General features: G+C 38.6%; 1 protein-coding gene across 14 annotated transcripts in view; it reads left to right on the forward strand.

Moving 5' to 3' along the window:
• Mef2 (myocyte enhancer factor 2) overlaps positions 1-21,008 on the forward strand; it is a 56,807-nt gene that overhangs the window by 21,696 nt on the left and 14,103 nt on the right. The window contains exon 1 of one of the 14 annotated variants that reach the window (XM_046628836.2): positions 1,711-1,833. The exons of 11 other annotated variants lie outside the window; for them this stretch is intronic. The gene's annotated coding sequence lies outside the window, so the exon portion shown is untranslated. Of the gene's footprint in view, positions 1-1,710; positions 1,834-16,822; positions 16,950-17,488; positions 17,575-21,008 lie in introns of those variants that run through there. 2 more of the 14 variants (XM_069136033.1, XM_046628835.2) reach the window with 2 other exon arrangements.

The following is a 21,008-nucleotide window of genomic DNA, read 5'->3' on the forward strand; positions in this document are numbered from 1 at the left end:
AGAAATCCGGTCCATCGACATGTCGCGGAGTCCTACAGATTTGAGATTTTAAACCTTTGAATAATTTCACGTTATCTCTGTTTTAACTTGAACTCAGAGGTAAAAAAAAAAGTTCCGATTAAACTGACAATAGAAATAAATGTTCGTTTAATATTTCTTTTTACGTTCTTTGTAAATAAAAATCCATCAAATCAACTTGAATCTCGAAACTCTTGGATCTATATAGATAAAATTATAATCTCAAACGACACTAACTTATATTTCTGTACGTTTTTCTTTTCTCTCTCTCTCTCTCTCTCTCTCTCTCTCTCTCTCTCTCTCTCTCTCTCTCTCTCTCTCTCTCTCTCTTTTTTCTTTTTTCTTTTTCACTCTTTCGTGTCCGTTCCCACATCGAGTCCGGATGAGGATTTTGCCGAATGTCTTCTCTTCTCTACGTGTACAAAACTCAGCGTCTCTCAGTCTGTCCATTCGTACGTTCGCTTGTAACTCCAAAACTACCGATCCGATTTTGATTCTTTTTTTCTCTGTGGATAGCTACAACGTCTGGCCAGGATTTAGACTTTATTCCTTTACGAGTTGATTAATTTTCGAGGTATAACGATATTTGTAAACCAAATCTGAACGGGATGACACGCTTACTACGAACTCTTACAGATGGTGAAAAGTTACGTCCAAAAGTTTTTAAGTTTTCAACGAGCTCTACAAAAAACTGTCCGCGAAGAGCATGCGCTGAGAGAAATTTTCAGTTCCGGTTACCGCTGAGTCCTTGACTATTTTCATTTTTTACCACTATCGAAAAATATAGTTCTAGGTAGAAAATGAAAATTAGATTTCTAGTATCAGTTGCTATTCTTTCTCATTACGATCGCTGTTGCTATATTTTCTTGCAACTGTTGCGAAAATTTAACGCTTGTGCAACAATAAATTAACGTTAAAGCCTTGTTTGACTAAAAAACGTAGAGTAAACCTCAGAAACTGATTTCGCGTTGCGATAACCAAAAAAAGGATCGACGATAGCGCAAAATGTTTAGGCGTACCTCGTTTTTCCTAATTCCAACAATATTCAAACAGTTTTTTTTAACGATACCTGTTTTACCGAATTCTTCTAGTTACCGTAACAAATGAATTTTTCTCAGTGTAACACGTCTGCGTCTACGATGTTAGAAGTAGGTAAAACTACGCAGATAGTTTTGCCTGCGCAAAGAAGCATTCGAAAACATCAGACTAGCAGAACCGCAACGGTCTGCTAGTAGTACGTATATTAGGTATATGTATACGATTTTCACGGTTTTTCCGCCAATTCGCAAAAAGAGAGAGAGAGAGAGAGAGAGAAAGAGAAAATAATTGCTAAAAACAAAAGTAAGCAAAACACGTTAAGGAAAAGGACAAACAAACAAGACAGAAGCTTGTCCTGCGTTTTTATCTACTCCCCGTGATTCTTTCGACGATTAAAAAAATCCGTTCATACATCATATATATATATGTATATATATATGTGTGTGTACGTACAATATTTGAAAAAAAAAAAAAAAAAAAAAAGGAGAAGTGAGATAGGGGGCGGGGTAAAGAAGAAGAATAAGAAGATGAAGAAGGTTTTCGTGGTGGGATAGAGCGCGAGTAACTTCGCGGGGAGGGGAGGAGGAGGTGGCGGGGGGTGGGGGGGGTAGGAGGGAGGGATGGGGCGTCGCGACGTCCGTCGTCGGGGCGCCGCCATCGCGCGCGTCAGCTAGGTTAGTCGGCGGCGGTGCCCCCGCGCTATATTGGTGGTATTTTGGTTTTGGCTTGGCGCTCCGTCCGTGCAGTTCTGGGAGTGGAGGTCTAAAAACAGCAGAGGTAAGTCCTACAGCTTGCCTGAGACTGACTGACTGACTACTGACTGCCTGACTGCCTTGCCTGCCTGACTTGCTGCTCTTCCATACTTACTTCCATCCTATCCGCACAGTTGCTTTTGCTTCTCATCATCATCATCATCATCGTCATCAGCATCATCATCGTCATCATCAACATCAACATCATCTCGGGCTCCTCATGATCTTGTGTCCGGTGTACCGAGATACCGATGTGCCACAAAAATAACTGACTCGCGAATTTCTTCGTCTATTATCATTTCGCACGTACAAACACGCACACGCGCACACACACACACACACACACACATACGCGCATACGTATATTTTACAGTAAACACATAAATAACACTGTAAAGTCGAACGATCGGAATATCGTATATTATACCATTTAGGTGCAACGTAAAGAAGTCTTGCCTTAATTCGACGATCGGCCAAAGCGGCTTAAACTTCTTTTCGGAATTATTCCTTTTTTTTTTTGTTTTTTCTCTTTGGTTTTTTGGGTTTTTTTTTTTTTAAATTTATATCCGTATCAAAATCGTGCCGTTACTGCTCTACGGATTACCCGATGCCGCGCTGCTTGGGGACCACGAGATCACTCGATTATTATACAACGTTTACGTTTGACGGAATTACGTAATACCGATTTTCGATACATCGTACGATCACACGACACCCTACCTTCCTTTTCTTTCCGTCATTCTTCATTTTTGCTTTCTTTTTTTTTTTTTTTTTTTTTTTTTGTCGCCACTTTCTCTCTCTCTCTCTCTCTCACTCCCTCCTTCCCTTTCCCTCTTTGCCATACAAACGAAAAAACAAATAACTTAAACGGATATCGAGATCGGTTACAATGAGGTGCTCGGGTACAGTCTTCGTGAACGAAAGGTGAAGTTTATTAATCACGAAACATTATGTCAAGATACATGCCACTTCGGTATACAATGTAGTAAATGTACGTAGTTATAACGATTGTCGAACGATGCTGACGGACGATGATTTGTAACGATCGATTTCCTTATATTTTTCTTTTTTTTTTCCTTCTCGTTTGTTTTTTTTCCGTTTCTTCCCCCCCCTCTCCCTCTCCCTCTCGCTCCTTTAACGAATTTTATTTATTTATTTATCCTTTCTCCGATTTTTAGATTATCTCGCGTCTGTGTAATATATATATATATATATATATATATATATATATATATATATCCGTGTGAAACGTGCGCAAGAGGTGTAACAAGTTTTGTAGGGAGAGATCCGCGTGCGTAGCCAACGAATCACTCTGACGGTTTTCCGCCGTTAGTCTGAGCTATATAACCCCCTGCGGAACAAGAAGAAGAAGAAGAAGAAGAAGAAGAAGAAGAAGAAGAAGAAGAAGAAGAAGAAGAAGAAGAAGAAGAAGAAGATGAAGAAGAAGAGCGCGGCGGGGCAACACCGAGAAGTTAAACAGTGTAGCGCGATATAACCGGCATCAGCATCAGCATCGCAAGCAACACAGTAGCGGGCAAACCCCCGATTTATTTCTCCTCCTCCTCCTCCTCCCCCCCCCCCCCCCAACCTCTCCCTACCTCTCTCACTCTCTCATCGAAGAGGGATTATTTTTGGTACCTTTTCCCCCGGTTTGTTAATACTTCATACGTGCTAAAATTGTAGTCCACGAATCCCTCTCTCTCTCTCTCTCTCTCTCTCTCTCTCTCTCTCTCTCTCTCTCTCTCTCTCTCTCTCTCTCTCTCTCTCTCTCTCTCTCTCTCTCTCTCTCTCTCTCGCTTTAACATCGCTCTGCATACAATATCTCGTTCTTTCTCCTTTCTACGCGTGTACACAAATATCGTGTATAATACATGTACGTATGTTTGATCTAACTCTCGTCTTTATATATATATATATATATATATATGTCTTTCTCTCCCTTTCAGTCGTCTTCATCTTCTTCTTCTTCTTCTTCTTCTTCTTCTTCTTCTTCTTCTTCTTCTTCTTCTGTCGAAAGACTCAATTTATATATATGTATAAAATGAAAAAAATTTACGATAAGAATCGACAAACACGAAAACGATTTATAATCAAAGCCTTGACGACGAACCTGCAGACTCAGTTTGCCGCTCGTAGCTAACGCAACTTGATAATATCGTGCATGTTACCTATGGTCACTTTTATATTACATCGTGTATGTATTGTCGTAGATGTTTCATTACACGTACATCGGTTATCGTTATTTCATACTCCGATATCGTAATCGGACACAGATTGAAAGGAAAGCTTCTGTAACCCTTTTTCTTCGCTTTATTACAATCGATCTTAAATTTTTCACCCGTGAACGTATCGTTTCCGACAAACAAAGAAGTAAAAGACAAAAAACAGAGGTTGACAAAAGGAAAATTCACTGATTCAGTATCATGCTCACGACGCCAAGTGTAGCTGCAACATCGCGCTCCACGTGTTCATATTTTTCGTCTTCTTCTTCTTCTTCTTCTTCTTCTTCTTCTTCTTCTCTGTCATCTCTTCGTACCTTGACCATCTTTATCCTTCGATCGTATACCTACGATATACATACACGTACATACGTGCATGGTACACGTGTGACATCGTATCAACTCCCACGCGCATGACACGACATTCAACTCCGTTAGTTTTTATTTCAAGATTTTATTCCTTTTTTTTTTTTTTTTTTTTTCTTTTATTATTATTTCTGAAATCTCGCGCCTCATTTTCTTTCATCTCATTTCGCCAAGTCATCGATTTGTGTTTTCGTTTTTCCTCTCACTTTATTACTTGCATCAATTCGTGTATACGTGAAACAACATTATATAGGTACATTACATTACATTACATTGCATTGCATTCATCAATCGATCAGTTATTGAGTGAATTTTCTTCGATTAAATTATAACGGGGTGTTCCTCCTGTAATCGTTTTTCCTATTCTTCTTATCCTCGCCGTTCCGCCTCTACTCGTGCTTCACTTTTCGCCGTTTTTTACGCGATTGTCGCTTCTATTTTGTGCATTAACAAGCCGTCGTCGTCGGCGTCGCGTCATAGTTTCAAAGTCCTCCTCCTTCTTCGTCTTCTTTATCGTCTCCACAAATTACTGTTTCGATCTTATTTGATATTCTCTGTTTCTATTCCTCCATACTCACTCTTGTACTTTATTTTCAATTATCCGCTGCCGAATTTTCGCGATACGATAGTGCCGAAGAGGGAAACAAAATAAAGACAACGTTACTGTAAAACAATGATTCGGAAAGTTGATTTTAATTTGATTAAAAAAAAAAAAAAAATCGAATCGCTCGTACTTTCAGAACCACACTTCAACGACAAAGAGAAGATTCTCAATGAAATCCATTCGAACGATGTTAAACAACAATTATAACGATCGAATTGACCAATTTTCGAATCGCCCCATTCCATTCAACTCGTTCTACAGTACACAACGTTGTTTTTCTTTTTACCTGCCCGAACGCTGAAACGCCGCCACCTTTGTACGAACGAATGAAGAAACAAAACCGAATCCGCACTGAAACGATCCGAACGAACAATACCGAAGAAAACGTAACGGCTCGTACAGATGTATCGTAAAATTGATAATTGGTAGCGATACGAGGAGAGTTTTCGTTTGAGAAAGGAGTGCAAAGTGCACTCGCATAATTGCCCCGCATCCGTATATCATACGTTGTGTACTTAGTTCACGCGTATAATTAAAGGTAGGATGTAATTACACGTACTCACGTACGTACGCTAACGGGAAATGCAAGGAAATTGCGGAAAGAAATAAAGTGATTAGCATTTACTTCCACGACACCGCCGTAATCAGCCGTTTCACTAAAGCGTACCAATTAGGAGTGATACTTAATAAGTGGGGCCAATTTTCTATCGCAAATTCGACACTAACGCTTCGATCGTTAACTGTATACCGTATCACACACGCGTACGCATACGCATACGTCTGTGGCAATATTTGATGCACACGTACTTTCTTACTCACTTACCAAAGTATCGATTAACACTGTCAGTTTACGAATCATTAGCCTGCAGCATGCGTGTGTATAATTATTCTCCGACCATTATATATATATATATATATAATGTCTATATGTATATTAGAGTGTCCCAAAAAAACCGACTATTTTTTTTTTTTCAAAGAACATTGAAAAATCGTCAGAGTATCTCTAGAAAATGACCCTGTGAAAATATAAGCTCTTAATATTAATATTTAGAGGTGGCGATTTGTAATTTTCTATTTCCCATTTAAATAACATGGGAAAAATTTTTTTTGAACTTTGGAATTTTGTGATGGGATAACGAGCTACTTCATAAGTATGACAAAATCAGGTCTTATAGGAAATTTGATGCTCTACAAAAAAGGTCTGATTGACATTTTGCGTAAATCCAGCCGTTTCAAAAATATCGAGCCTCAAACTTCGGACTGTTTAAAATCATGCTTTTTTTGTTCGTAAATACAACAAAAATTAATTTATATGTATTATAAACCCAGAATCATCAACTGAACAATAAATATATGCATATATTTGACGGAATGCAGATCCGAAATTATTAATAATTTGACAAATGATAATTTTTATTGATTTTTAGCGAAAAATATTTACTTACCTAAAAAAAATCAATAAAAATTATCATTTGTTGTATTTACGAACAAAAAAAGCATAATTTTAAACAGTCCGAAGTTTGAGGCTCGATATTTTTGAAACGGCTGGATTTACGCAAAATGTCAATCAGACCTTTTTTGTAGAGCATCAAATTTTCTATAAGACCTGATTTTGTCATACTTATGAAGTAGCTCGTTATCCCATCACAAAATTCCAAAGTTCAAAAAAAAATTTTCCCATGTTATTTAAATGGGAAATAGAAAATTACAAATCGCCACCTCTAAATATTAATATTAAGAGCTTATATTTTCACAGGGTCATTTTCTAGAGATACTCTGACGATTTTTCAATGTTCTTTGAAAAAAAAAAAATAGTCGGTTTTTTTGGGACACTCTAATGTATATGCCTGCAACGCGGAGTTTAAGTAGTGAAACTTTTTCAATTATCATACTATATATGTATATTACGTGCGTAGATGAACGGGTATAGGCGTTTACTAAAAATTTTCCTCTATTTTTTTCTACAATTGTAGGAACCTGCTGCTGCGCTTACCTTTCCTCGTATATTCTATGTATATGGGTGTGTATAGAGATATAAATGCGATCGTCCAGGCAGAGGGTACCTTATATACGTATATATAAACACGTATAATACGCGTGATGTCCTCCCGCGTTCCTCAACGACGCGATTTGTGTAACGCAAACCAGACCTGCTGTTGTGGCCTTCTTCTTCTTCTTCTTCTTTCTTCGTTTTCATCCGCTTCGCTTCGCCACTCAATGTTCAGAGATCCTGGTACCGAGCCAACTGCGCGAACTCCCGGTGCCGGGTCAAGGTGTATATATATCTATTATCTATATTACATATATATATATATTATATACACTCGTATATATGCGTATGTGTGTGTGTGTGTGTGTTATCTAGGTCGAAGTGCCTCGTAGATTATTCATCGCGAAATATATACGTTCGCTTCGGTATTTGTCTGTTTGTGTTTGTAACTGTGTGTGTGTGTGTGTGTTTACATGTGTAACTTGGTGACGATGCTATGGGACAGGTCGAAATTTCTATATGTATATTGAAAAATACATTGACGTAACCGAGGGGGAAATAACTCGAGATTCGACTGACACAATAATTTTTATCGGTTCAATAAATTTAAATCGATGCATTTAATTCGATTTAATTTTTTTTTTTTAATTTCAAATTAATTTTTTCAATTCGGATAAATTTCTTCGATTCAACTTAATTCATTGCAATTCATGAATTTCGTTTTTTTTTTTTTTTTCTTCCTCGTCATTCTCGTTAATCCATTCTAATTCAAGCGTGTTTCACAGTGTTTCAATTTTTATTTAACTATATTTTCTCTTCGACACAAATCCGAACTAATTCAAATCGATTTCACTCAATTTTTCATAACTTGGTGATTTCTCAGTCAAGTTTCGTTATTTAGGCGAATTAGAACTAATTCAAAAACCTATTGACACATGAATTCAACGAGATGTTTTCCCCCTTGGCCGTAACCCGTGGTTTTAAAGCTTCCCATTGATAATATTCAATAAAGGTATCAATACCACAAATCAAATAGGTAAAAAAAAAAGAAAAAAAAAAAACTACAAATAAAACACAGTGGTTAACGTCATCTCGGTTTTTAGCCCTCTGTACGATACCCAATTACTTCATCCCCGAAAAACAAAAGTGTGTTTCTAGTTGATTGTTTTCTTTATTTCATTCATCATCTTGAACATATTTAACATATTTCTTTCACTTCAGGTACAATACACGCATACACAATACATATGTATATTGTATGTATCCTATACGTCCTGAAAGCGTAAAATCGAAATGGCCTGTGCCACACTTTTCCTCTCGTATCGCGCGTAAAACGCTGCGGGCTTGAGACCCGGAGCAGGGAAAGCGGATGTGAATTGTATAGGCAATTAATCGAACGAACGGCCGTGTCATGTCTTCGTACATTTCGTGTGCCTGTATATTACAGGGTGTCAAGCGACGGGTAGATTTCCCTCGATAATCGGGAATTGAAAGGGATTTCGTAAGTAGGCTGGAAAATACGTGAATTATACGGGAATTTTCTCTTTTATTACAATCGTTGTTACGTTACATAATCATTGTCATCGACCATGTACCAAAGGAACAATTTCGTCAAAACAGAATCACCTAAATCTTCAAAATCACTATACGAGAATCCTTATTCAAACCACTATATACACATACATTCACACTTATTTGATATATTGCAATACTTGTGTGAGAAATATTTCCTGTTGATCAATGATCAATTTCCTGTTCATCCGTAGTTTGTATTCTCACGCCATCCTGAAAGGTACATCTTACACTTTAGTATCTTCTTTGTTGTTGGTGTTGTTGTTGTTGAGGTGATTTTTTTACCCGTATATAATAAAAATGAATATCACAAAGCGTGAACAAAATAAAATATCATAGGTAAAAAAAAGAAGAAAAAAGAAAAAAAAAAAAAAAAATTACAACAAAAAGGAAAAGAAAAATGTAGAAAAATTTTACCCTACATCGTTGACGACGACGCGACGTTGAAACGCGTCAATGAACAAACTCGAGTAAGGGGACCGGTAAACTGAATTAATACATAGGTATAATATTACACAGACGTGTAGCGTGCGAGAGAAGAATCTAAGGAGAGACATTGAGTTGCGAAAATTGATATTTATTTACCCTGACACGTTGTTATACCTGCGCACACTGGATGAGAAATATGATTCAAATAATTGTGGTGTTAACCAGTATCAAAGTCACTAGCGCAGGACCGTGAGAACAGATGATAGATAGATCACGCGGAAGAGTGAGAAGAAGAAGAATAAAATTTGTTGTACGTCAATGCATAGAATTTGCGGAGAATTAGCGATATAAGGGTGTCTGGAAAAATCGGTAAACGTCAAGGAATGCAGGATTGGTTCTAGAAAATTTTTTTATTCTCTTCATCGCTAGTGTACGATTATTTCAAACGTAAAAAATTATCATCTGTGAGGCAATTGAAAGGCTTGGCGTGAAAATGGTACAAGTGACGAAAAGTATTGTTTTTTGTGGAAATTTAAAAATTGTTTCAATTGACGTTGAGTACTGTGCAAAATAGATGAAAAATACAAATTAGTACTAAAAACAGTTGATACTCTTAGATCGATGTTTCTACTTTCGTTTTTTTTTTAAGGAATGGCTAATCCTAATCTTTTGATAGTCATCTCGAAATTTGACTGTTTATTGATACATTTGGTAATTGAGTCGAAGCAAAATTGAACTGAAAGAAATATTGGAATGTTTTAAATTACGATGTCTACTTTTTAACTAATTTGCGTGAAAAAAAGTGAGTTCTTTTTTGTTTTTTTTTTTTGTCAAGTTAGGTTGAAAACGAGTCCTGGAAAAATGTCTATTTTCGTCTGGGAAAAAAACCGGGAAATGGTCAAGTAGGTAGACACCATACAAAATGCGTTGGTACCCATAGCAGTGAGATATCGGGAAAGGAATCATTGAAGGTTTTGTGAAAAAATTCAATAAAGTTATTATACCACGGGTGTATAATGTAGGAGAATTTTTTCCTCCCGGACCCCTGGCCGATGCTTATGCCGCTGCTTCTGCTGCCGCAGGGGAGCTCTGCGTAGAAGAGATTGTCGAGGGGGTGAGATGAGCGGATATCCGGTGTAGTAGGAGGACGAGGAGGAGGAACGTAGCCGTGACTCGTGGTAGTTGACGACTTTGGAAAGAAGTCAAAGTCTGGAGCGGGATAGAGGAATAAAAGGAATGAGAGAAGGAAAGAGACGAGAATACGTCGCAAGACGCCGCGCCGCGTGACACTTATTCTAAGTCTCTCTCTCTCTCTCTCTCTCTCTTGCGAGACGCGGAGGAGAGGGAGAAAGAGATAGAGAGAGAGGAGGATGGATCTCGCGCCGCTTGGTGGCCACCTGGCATTTTCCGTCTCCCGCATCCACACGCGCAAATGCAACCCGGAATTCAGGGTAGCGTCTTTCCTCCTCCTCATCCTCATCTCACAAATTGGCGGAGGCGAGGATATCGGGATTAGGATCAGGACAAGGACGAGGCGTGTGCGACGGATATCGCCTGTACAACCTACCCCTCGTTAACGGTCAGAGACGACGTTGATCCACACCTCACCATGGGTGTAGGGTGGTAGGGTGGTAGACGCGTGGGTGCGGATGGGTGGCCAGCTAGCCGTGACGAGCTTGCGTCTACACTCGTGTACACTTGGGGACAATGAATCTGAGACGGATCATTTTTTACACTCGACAGTTACGTTGGCAACATTGAGAAACCTACAGCGCCATACTCGGCCGAGCGCGAAACAAACTCAATCTCAATAAACGTAACACAACCCATGACCGTCGAATCTAACCTTAGAATACGTGCCAATCCAACAAGTCATTATCCCCGCGATATTCTTAGGTTAGATTCGACGGTCATGGATTGTCTTACGTTTATCGAGACTGAGTTAGTTTCGCGCTCGGCCGACTGTGGCGCTGTAGGTTTCTCCGTGTTGCCAACGTAACTGTCTAGTGTAAAAAATTATCCGTCTCAGATTCATTGTCCTCAAGTGTACCTAAAGCGACAGAGTTTCTTACGTACACGGATAACGCGGGAGGAGACTAAAAACACTGTAACGTTCACACCGTGCAGCGTAAGGGTCCGCTTGACGCAGTGTGGAGGAGGACTTTTCCCCTTCGGGGGTCTGATTTTTCCGCTTCTTCCAATTCTTCTAATTTTTCTAATTCTCTCCGCCTTTCGTTCTTCTTGTCGCTTTTCACCGCGAACTGCAGTTTCTGCGACACACACGCGTGCGTTGGTGGAATGCAACTAGTATGTGTATACACGGGACAAGTACCTTACGTTAATGGACATTCGTTGTTATTTATTTATCCACGTTATTGCAGCTGCGAAGTTGTATATATGTGTGTGTGGAATATACGTCGGATGTATTGATTATTTATTGTCGAAGTATAATGCACGCGGTATAACGTAGAGGGTGTATAGGTACCGTATAGCGCTTTCACAAGTATGATATCGGTCAAACGTCAAAAGTGTCAATTATTAGTTTCCGTCCGGGTGTGTGCGCGATATGATCTACGTATCGGCGTGTGTACAGGTACATTTGCTCGATCGATCGATTATATTCTCACTCTGTATCCTTTCCGTTGTGCCGATGCACCTGCAGCAAGTAATCCAACAGCTTCCAATTTGCTCTATCGGCTTCGATATTCGAAGAAAATGGTTAAAAAAAAAAAACAAAGGAAAAGGAAAAGAAAACATGAATCGATAAAAAATAACATCCAAATATGTGACTATAGCATGTAACAACAACAACAACGATTCGTAACTCTGTACTCAGAGTCATTATTGAGATATTTCTGTTTGCATATGACATTACAACGCTGACTTCTTCACATTGATTTGGACTTGATCATCATGGAAGTTAGACGCTGTGTTTGTAGATAATATTTGAGCAGAGAAGAAGCATGTTGGAAGTATGTATTATACATAACTATGGGAATACTTTGCTCTGCGTGTATCGTAATATACCGGGTGCGGTGATCATGGACTCGGGAAAACTTGAAGCAAACCGGATTGCTCCGCGCTCTGTTATACATGTTTATCCGATGCATCTGCCAGTCTCGGGATACTTGTAAACCTTAAATTGAAGGTCTCCTTTTTTCCAACTTCTTCTTTCATTTTTTTCTTCTTAACCGGGATAATTACGCGTACGGTGGCGTATAATCTCGACAGGTATGTTATATATTATATTATATATGGTCTGTCCGTATGCCATCCGGCCTGTGTGCGTGATGCCTCTTTTCTACATTCCATTATTTTTCATTCTTTCGAGCGCCCCGTGTATATACATATGTGCACAAAACATATCGAAGGATGGCCGCAATGGATTTTGAAAAAAATATTCCCCTACTTCCCTGATTCCCTGATCTTCTTTTTGACCTGAGAAGTAAGAAAATAAATAACGCGCATTAATTAGGGGTTTTGACACTTGGAAACGTCGGTAAGAAAAACTTGGATACAACGGAAATATGTTGGATACAATAGTAAAAGCTTATTAACATGGAATTTCGTTTTCGATTTTGAAATACTTTTTTGAAAACAGTTTCATTCAATAAATTATTTAACTTTTATAGGTTTATCACGAACTGTTATTACACAATTCAGGTTTTGCTTATTTCGTTTGTGAATAGTAAAGAAATGGAATCAGTGTATAACACGAAGCGCGGTTATGGTAATATTTACTTTGTAAACAAAGTCGTTTTTTTTTTCGTTGCAAACATAGAAGAACAATACTCTAACCAATGATAGGAGTTTTCCGACGTTTCTTCAATTTCCCGGATATTTCCAGTTTTTCCCTGACTGATGCGTACGTTTAACCGATGTCTCTGAAAACATCCATTGACCGTGATTCTTCTATTACGCGAAATAATTTCATCTCATTCGATCGAAAGAAATGTCACGTTACTTCGACAAAGCAGTAAATAATTCTTCCGGATTACAATACTATACACATACATCAGAGTTCTCTATTGATTTTATGTATACATATGTATAATGGTGTATAAAATCTAATGTAATTTCACTTTGGCACGGTTTTCTGAATTAATTTTCATAAAATGAAAAATAAAAAGTTCACTTCGACTCGATGAAATTATTTATTATACCTATTCTGCAGAATTGTATAATACGAGTAATTTCTTCGATTATCAATAACTCGTTTTTCAACTAAATTACAGTAAAATCAATTTCAAGAAGTAGTTTTTCTTTCATTGTACGGCTGATTGTGAAACGACGTAACATCCATAACGTCCTTTAAGGGGGTGCCCCGATCGATTTCGACGTTTACGACGTATAAAAATGACTTGACAGCCCCATTCTATGCCCAATTCTGAACAACAAAAAAACGCTTCATTTCATTTTCATTTTACTCAGAAATAAATAAATAGCATTAATTCTACGAATTTACTATTGCGATTTCGTAGAATCCGTGCCATTTCTTTATTCCTACCTCATAGGCCAGTAAATAAGCATGAGACGTAATACTTTTCAGGTATGAATCAGGAAACTTGATCTAAGGATAATTCGATGACGCTGAATCGAATAGTGATAGTAATTTTGCAATCAACCCCCGAGATCGTTACAAAAAGAAAAACGGGTTAAACCGTTTAACTCGGAACCTAATGACTTTATTAACAAATATGCCAACCAAAAGTTGTTGAGGACAAATCAAAAAAAAAATTACGTTAAAAGGTATTCTATAATATTAGTTTTCGTATTTTCAAAAATAAGGGAGAAAATAACGAAATACCATTTAAAAGGGAGAGAAAGCCTCAACGTTTCAAATGACAGAAACATATATATATGTATAGATTAAATTCGTATACATCTCGGGTTTTACCGCCCTTAAGACCGCGCAATATTGAGAAGCAGTTGCAGTCGAGCAAAGAGCAAGGCTGGCGATCGAATCGATCAGAGGCGAAGCAAGCCGCAGAGGTTCAGGCGTGTCGTCGTCCGTTGGTTCCTCGTTCCTCGTTCGTAACGCGCGCGACTCGCTACACCGTAGGTTAATCCAAGGTTAGTTAAAGGTTTCGCGGCAAAGGAATGTTCGCTTGGGTACGACGCAAAGTGGAAAATCTTCCTTGTCGCCTCTCCCTCCGTCCCTTAGCTTCGGGATATTCTCCTCCCCCCTCGCCTACCCTAACCACCCGTCTCCCTCCTTCTCACTCCTGTCCTTGGGGGGCGCGCGTATCGCTCGACCCGTTCCCTTTTCGCGTTTCGGACCCCTCTCCTTTGCATAGGCTTGCGGCGGCTCACGCGTATATACGTATACTTAATTACCTGTATTGCAAATTGCACGCGCCTTGTCAACTCTCTCTTTCTCTGACGTATAACGACGGAGATACTTTGTGATTTAACAATCGAATTGTCGAATTCAATGATAGAAATCCGGAAGTATCGTCGAAATAATCAAGGGGTTGATGTTTGGAAGGATTTCGAAAATTGTTGAAGATTGGAATGATCGTGAAGGGGTTCGAATTACCGTTCGGAATTCACGTTCGTTGGGACGTTCGAACCGTTTCTTCGATGTATGTTGTTTTACAAGTTTCTCACGCGTTATTTCTTCTTTTTGATGTTACAGTCTCGTAATGAATGACCGATTGCATTAGGATCGGAACCTCTCGTCGACGTGATTAGTCATTTGAAATGGCCACTGCAAATCGAATTATATTTCTCGTGCATACCTAACTAATAGCTTACGGATGCACTGTGCTAGATATGCCTGTACCGCTGATTGTGAGAGGAAATTTTTCATTGCGTCAAATGGTAGGATAGGTTTCTAGAATCGTGGATCTTCTTAATGAGATGCTTCGAATACATAGTTTTTGGTATGATTCAAGCACTTCGTTCAAGAATAATTCTGCCTCAAGTTAGACCCGATACATTACAAAGATATAGAGTATAGAATTGTATTATATTTCGCGCTGCAAGTATCAACCTAAAACAATTGAACGTGTATACCGAAAAGTGGCAGGCATTTGACTGAAATTCCTCGACGCATTTTATGAATGAAAGAAACTCCATTGGTCCGAAAATTTGTCGAATCGATACAATGTGCGTAAATGTATCACGGATATCGGTGTGTCTGAAAAAATCGCGATGGTGTTGAAAAAACAACGAAGAAAGAAAAAAGAAACAAGAGACCGGTTGCAGCCTGACGGTCGACTTCTCTCCTTTCGCCGCTGTGTTCTCGATAGTCAGAAACTTGCAGCGATTAGAAACGAAACGTCTTCTTTGCGCTGCTGCTGTTGTGTTGCGAGCGTCGTTGAACATTCGTAAAACGGTCGTGAGGCGCGCAAGTCGCTGCACGCATTCAAGCACAGCACGCGGGTGAAGAAACGGTCGTCGAGGGAACGGAACGGAACGGGACGAGCGGGACGGGACGGGGAAATAATTCCGGTCGGCTTATTGGCCGTTCGGCGGGTGACGTAACGGCGCTTATCGTCCAATCAGAGCGCGGCTAACGGGCGGAAAGACGGTGGTGATGGTCATGGCGCGAGGGGGGGATGAGGAGGAGGGCGCGAGAGAGCAGAAGCACAAACGGTAGCAGCGCCGGCGAAACCAGCAGCGTAACCAAGCAGATCTTTATTTCACAGGCCTGAGTAGAACTCAGGGGGGGGGGGGGGGGGGGGGCAAGAAACAAGAGCGCGCGCGGTTTGCCTCGTTTTAAAAACCGATCCTTCGTTCTTAACAATAATAATAGCAACAAAAATAATAACAACATCCATAATAATTATTGTTCTTAAATACATTTGTAAAAAAATAAAAAAAAAAGAAAAAAACAAGAACAACGAGGTATACGGATCATGCAATTGTAGCGAGACGCGTGGGATTCGTACGTACGTGTATCGTCGCGTTGTTCGCCTCGGCGGCTGAGGAGGGGGGGATAGAGGGAGGGAAGATTGGCGACTGTGGCGCTGCGTTGCGGCGACTTGGGGTACCAAGTATCGCCAGCGGATCAACCCCGGGGGCTACCCCGATACTTCTCTCACATGTTAAAAGTATTTTAAGAAAACCGCTACGGCAGTGTGCATCTAGTCACATATCTAGTCACCGCGCGAGCGCGGTTATGTAGAAGAGAGGAGAGAGAAGAGATAGATATACATATAGCTAACGTGCATCGTCGAGGTAACGAGAGAACAGTTGTTATACGGGAGCGGATATTATATATAATCCAAAAAAAAAAAAAAAAAAGAAACACCTACGAGGTTTATAGACATGTATTTATAAGAGAAGTGTGCGGTGTGCGCGACGCGGGTGTAACTGAACACTTATCTACGGACAATAATAATATCATTTATTATCGTTTGTTCGTTTCTTAATTTTATCATTGTCGTCGGACTTTTCGTCGCTTTTACCTGTGTAAAAACTATCCGATTGTCTTTCGTGATAAACGTGGGCAATTTATTGGTTTTATGTCGTTTAAACGTATAAACAAAGGAGTAACAACTACCCTTGGTTGTGGATAGAGGTAGTGGTGGTGGTGGTGGTGGTTGGTGGTGGTGTTGCACGTGCTAAACGAGAGTAAAAGAGGAAGAAAGAAAAAAAAAAAAACGAAACTTGAAAGACGAAATAATCCAAGACTAAATTTTTCCATCGATCAAATTTAAATCCAACGAGTGTTCTTAGTCGGGATGAGAAAAAAATATACGTATTATTTAAAAATAAAGCAAATACGTGTGATATTCTGTTTGTACAACGTCTATTTTATGTACACTTTGGCGTAAAAAATAACGGTAACAATCGTAATGATTGTCGAATTAACCGTAACGTGTGACAAGTCAATGAATGAATTAATCGCTCGTGTAATTGCGATTTAAAACATCGAGCGTGTCGACAGCAGTTATCCAATTCCTGCTGCGCAAACTAAAGCTGAAGAAGAAAAGAAAGATATGAATAAAAAAGTAAGGAAATAACAATATATATATATATATATATATAATAAAACAGAACCAATAACAATTTATATATTTTATACTTAAAATATATTAAAAAAAAAGAGAAATAAACAATATTGACCACTCTGTTAAATAAATTCCTTCAAACTACCGGATAAGGTGTTAAAAATATACGTATATAATACATATGTACCTGCGCGTACGTGTATAATTGCAACAAAGAACAGCGTGTAAAGGAGACTGTCACATATACATATATGTATATATATATATATATATATATATATATATTTATATATAAAACAATTTTTTCTTCTTTTACGTATTTGATGCACACCGTGTTATTCCCAAGTGCAGGTAATAATGGTGATAGTGTGATGGTGGTCAGGGTGGTGATAAGGATGGTGCGATGAGCCGATGCGGCATCTTTGTAAATCCTTCAATATAATGTTGAAATAAATTTATACGACGCACGCACAAGAACAACAACAAGAACAATAATTATCTGTGAAATGGTATCATCGTCGTGGCGTCATTGCGTAATATCAACAACAACAACAACAACAATAATAATAGAACGTATGGGCATCGTCACTAAAACCTGTACAAATATTATTATTCCGAAATACTGGTAATAATAATAACAACAATAATGATAATAATTACTTATTTTCACTAAGCAATTATACCACATTACAACGTATATACTATCATCCCGATGAATTTTCTTTACTTTTCTTTTATTTATTCTCGATAAATGATTTTTTTTTTGTTTTCAACAAACTCTGCTACGCATGCATGGGAGTCGCAGTATGTATGATGTATGTATCGTGTATCCGTATAGAATCCGCGAATGTAACGCAATTATTGCATGTCCACGTATTAGATGCAGATTTGCATTCGTACATGTACGAGTATTATACCGAAGTTTGCGGTATTAAGTAAGAAAATCTCACATAATTACACAGCGTATTCCAAGTTTATGAATAACTAACGTATTCGTGGTAAATTGCTGCAATATCTCTGTTCGTTCTGCGCGTGCGTGTGTGTGTGTGTGTGTGTGTGTTTGTTTGTATAATCTATTTGTGTATCAGAGATTTTAAATTTATACCGTATAATGTTGAATTGTACGTGTTTTGTTATTTTTAAATGCAGGAAACACAACGCGAAAGCGAAAAATAGTAGTAGGAATTTTTGAAGAAAGTATTTTAAGCGAATGAATGCGCATTGGTAAAATATCGACAAAATAATGGGAAAAACAAAGTAACAGAAAACATTTTAACGTTTCACTACGTATCACTTATTTCGTTCAAAACTTCCTTACTGCTTTCGACTTCACCACATCCCTTTTGCTTGATTGTTACGTGTAACGGAAATGTATGATTATACATACGCACGCAATTACATGCTTTTGTACATTGTAGGATCAGATCAATCTTTATATTTCGTTAATTAAGGCGATGATTCGTTATTCGTTGTAGGCGGAATTCCGAATCGTACACTTTTCATTTTCTTCTTTTAAACGAGTAAACCTATAATGAAAATAATCGATGTATCGACATGTAAATATAGCATCGTTCACATAGATTCGTTACGGTCGCAGGATAATAATTATTCAAACGGTTTTATATGCAATTGTACGTTGATGGGTTATATTTTTTTTATAGATATTGCGACACTCTGGCCACGTGCGCTTTGTAAAAAATATGGATGTTCGGTGCCAATTGCTTTCTGCGATAATAATGAAAAGAACAAAGCGGAAATATAGAATCGAAGCGCGACAAGATTCTTCTCAGGACGTTTGGACTATACCATGAATATGAATAGATCTTGGGTTAGGTGAGTGAGCGTAGGCAATAAATCGACAAGGCAAGGCAGGCAATTTTTATGCGATGGGAAATTAATATTTGTTTGTTCAGCAAGTTAACAGGATAACAAGGAATGTGTATTATGGTAGGAGTTAGGGTGTAGGAGCTGTTTAGGAGCTAGCAAAATTTTAAGTGTATTTGAAAAAAGAGAGTCCGTGGAACAACGTCACTTCCGGTATAGGAAAATTATAAAGATAATCAATAAACTTCCGTTGGCGGATAGTTACACAAGTATTGGTAACAATGAACCTACACCTCCGGATGGTTATACTCGTACATACTAGGATAAAGAATCAATCTTCTCTGTCGGATGGTTGTTACACGGATAATTAATTGCGAACCTCAGCTATTGGTTGGCCCCTGTGATTTAGTGACAAGGACCTGACGAACGGTAAATGATGTATTAAAGATACGAAGGAGGGACAATGACGTTTATATCGGCTCTCGGTTAGTTATGACAAGACATTTATCGGGCTACCCGCGGAAATTATATGATCACACTTTACCTGAGCTAATAAACAGGACATGAATTTAAATTTAAAGATCTACTTCCGAAAATGGTTGCACGACTGCCAATTTATCTCGTAGTATCGAAGGGTCCCCGACGGGCAAAAAGATCGCAAAGTACGATCCGCGATGCTTTTCCAGTGACAAGAGTTCACTAATTCAAATTTCAAACGTTAAAGGCCAATAGGACCAAAAGAAAAATCCGCGACGCGTCACCTTAACGAGTTTGAGCAAATCTGATTCGATGATTCGCTGATTCGACCAAACAATCAAGCCTTAGTTATTTATAATAATATGTTAATTTGTTTACGGGACAATAGCGAGAGAGTCGGTGCCACGCGGCCGATCGAGTGAAGCTCGGCGCTGCCATCCGCGGTCCGGCAGAAATCGTGGAGCGCTGTTTTGCCCCGCGCATGCTCATTTGTTTGACGATCGGCAAAATAAATTGATGAAACATGTGAATAGCGTGGACGAATTCTAACACGTTACAACGTATATTTTTACTCTTAAGCAATATTAATGTTACATGCTGCGGTATGACCAAACGCGCACGCATGTACACGAGTGTGTCTATACATCCATATACACCGTGTATAATAATAAAAATGCCGCAGAGCACGGGATTTTCCTCTTTCCGTCATACATATGTACATAGGTGTATAAATTGTGTGTGTCGGTTATACACGGTTTGGTATTCGGTATGTTACAAGGCAAGGCGTACCAACTACACACACACACCCTGGCATGAATTGCAAATGTCCGTAAAATAAATGTGTATGTATACGTGTAAGTACAGCAGGATATTTCGACGAAAGTGAATCTAAATTTTTCTTTTGTTCTTCGTATCTCGGGTATCGCCTGCAGCAAGTATCCGGACGTTTAAGCATAATAATTTTTTTTTCCCAACTCTTATACCAGGTAATATCATCGACGCTAACGATCCGGCGGAAAGGAAAATCCCAAGATTTCACAGAAAAGAGTTGAATATTTGATTCGGGTGGAATAGAACCATAGAGGAATAAGGAAAACGGGGAGTGGGGGGAAATAAGTAAATTAAATCTTCGTAGACGATGATTAATTTTATACGGTCGATAATTCGTTCTAGAAGTTTGGCACGAGTGATCGAACAGCATTTTTACTGTTATCAGCTGACAATTAATTTGACTGTATAAAAAATGCAGAATTTATTCAAACCGATTCTTATCGACAATCAATTATACAATGTAAATCCTGAAACTAATATAGATTAGACAGTTACTTAATTTATAAACGGTTGCTCATGCCTGCTGCATTTGCATACAATGTGTAATTGTATGTATACATACACACACATATATATATATACACATACATGTATATATACACATTATACGTATACCTACTTAAGAGGATCCTGTAATTAATCTTTACCGACCGAGTATTAAACGTCACTTATTTTTTCCGTTATCAAAGTCCGTAACGTACTATCACTGAAAACGTATCTTCTACAAGCATATGGAGTTCCGTACAAAGATATCGTAAACAGTTTTTGTTTCACGCTGCAAGTGTACAACGAAAAAATACGTATTCCAGCAACAATTAGTGGTAGGTAATTCCATTATAAAACACATCAATTTCCGGCATTGTTACCGCGCAAAGTAAACATTTTTTTTCTTCATCGCACGTAAAATTGCTCCAATGGCTGCGACAT

The sequence above is a fragment of the Neodiprion pinetum genome, chromosome 5 (assembly GCF_021155775.2).
Source record: "Neodiprion pinetum isolate iyNeoPine1 chromosome 5, iyNeoPine1.2, whole genome shotgun sequence".
Lineage (NCBI taxonomy): Eukaryota > Metazoa > Arthropoda > Insecta > Hymenoptera > Diprionidae > Neodiprion > Neodiprion pinetum.